Source organism: Meriones unguiculatus, chromosome 2 (assembly GCF_030254825.1).
Source record: "Meriones unguiculatus strain TT.TT164.6M chromosome 2, Bangor_MerUng_6.1, whole genome shotgun sequence".
NCBI classification, from domain to species: domain Eukaryota; kingdom Metazoa; phylum Chordata; class Mammalia; order Rodentia; family Muridae; genus Meriones; species Meriones unguiculatus.
This window is the reverse complement of record NC_083350.1, coordinates 169,020,632-169,022,464: the sequence shown is the minus strand read 5'-3', so window position 1 is coordinate 169,022,464 and position 1,833 is coordinate 169,020,632. Positions and strand designations below refer to the sequence as shown.

General features: G+C 37.6%; 1 non-coding gene across 1 annotated transcript; it reads right to left on the bottom strand.

Moving 5' to 3' along the window:
- Positions 1-1,402: 1,402 nt before the first annotated feature.
- On the bottom strand, positions 1,403-1,536 carry LOC132652667 (small Cajal body-specific RNA 14). Its single transcript, XR_009590245.1, has one exon. It is a non-coding gene; the product is annotated as a small Cajal body-specific RNA 14 (non-coding RNA).
- Positions 1,537-1,833: the final 297 nt, after the last annotated feature.

Below are 1,833 nucleotides of genomic sequence, written 5' to 3'. Positions count from 1 at the left end.
TTACTCTGCAAGACTGCAAACAGCCTTCCAAAGAGGTCTTTCATCATCCGGCTTCCACCACAGCCTGTCGAGGAAGTTGGTGTGTGCCTCCAGAAAACAGTTTGTGGACTCTAAAAAGTTATAGGAATAGATCCGAACATAACATGACTCCTGTTTTCTTGGGCATTCAGTATACTGTTTGGCCTTAATTTATTTTTGTTTGAAAAACACATTCTATTTTGGAAATCAGTACTTCTTCACGGTGTGCAAGATTAATAGAGCTATTAATAAACCACCTTGACCTTCCCTAGCTAAGGGATGGGAATTTGATTAAAGAGGCTAATCAGCATCTTCTCCAAGGTGCTCCTGCTTGAGCTGAACGATACAAACCCTTAGGAACAGAACTTTGTCACCTTTAGGTGGCCAAGTTTCTCTTGTACTCTACTTGCTCCCTGATGCACTGCTTTCTGCTATTTTTGAGGCTCGTGCAGGCTGCTCTGCCTGTGTCTGTGATCCTATATAGCTTTTTACTTACAGTATTTACAATGTTTTGTTACCTTCACACAATCCTAGTTGTTCTTTCCACCTAAATCATTATTCTCACTGTAACAAAATAAAACCGCGAGTAAAATAATAACAGCTAACAATAGCTAATGTGCTTTTCGTGACGGGGGAGCACTGATTCGGCGTCTGCTAGCTTTCTATCTAAATTAGTTCATGTTTCTCAGAAGTATGTTCTAAGTGTGAGTTTTATTCAGCTCTATTCCTGGTCCAAAGAAAAGATGCACAGTCACAAAATCAATAACCCCGAGAAGCCAGCATCCTCACGTCTCTGTCCTGGCTCTGATGAGGCAAGGGCTCAGCATGTACTGTAGTCCTTGTTCCTTAGGTTAGTGCACGTGGACCAAATCTGGCTATTGGCATTTTGGATCTGTTACTTTCCTCTGACTACTTAGGACTAGTGAAAATTTTCATAAGTACTTGGAGAACTATGGGCCTTCATTCAGGATGATAAAGACCTTCTTCTGGTCAACTTAAAAAAAAAAACCAGTTGATCCTTTTGAGAACAAAGAGTAATTTATTAATGATTTTAATAACCTGATCAGCCACTGTGAAGCTCTGTAATTACCATACTGATGGAAGCTCTTTGAAAGTTATTTTCCAATAGTGTGTACTTGTAACTACCTCTTATATTTACTCTAAGATATGAATTCAAATTAATGTGTAGTTACTTCTTATCCGCTGTTAACTACATCACTGTATATTTTCCTAAGCCACCTATAAGACCTCATATGTAAATGAGAATTTGTTATATTGTGAATATATTCTATATATTCATATAAACATATTTCTATTATATTGTGATATATATTTATTATATTGTATATATGTGAAGAAAATACAATACTTTTAAATTTTAAAAAATTTCCCGAGCCATTGCACAGGACATCTGACAATTATACCGACTGTCAGCAGGAACCCACAATCTTGATGTATGTGATTGTCTATGGGTGCATTGTAACTAACAAATGCAATTAACACCAGCAACAGTTCCACAAATTCACAATATTTTTACCCTGATTCTGGCATCCTACTATATATATTTTTTTCTTTATCTTCCTGTGTGGTGGTTTCAATGAGAAATGTTCCCATAGGCTCAGATACTTGAACAATGGTCCTTGTTTGGTGATGTTTGAGGAGGTTATGGAACCTGTAAGAGTTTTTGGCCTTTCTTCCAGTTTCCTTTCTCTGTTTTCTGAATGGATGTGGTTGGAAATATGATCTCTCAACTTCCTGCTTGTGCCACACACACACACACACACACACACACACACACACACACACAAACACACA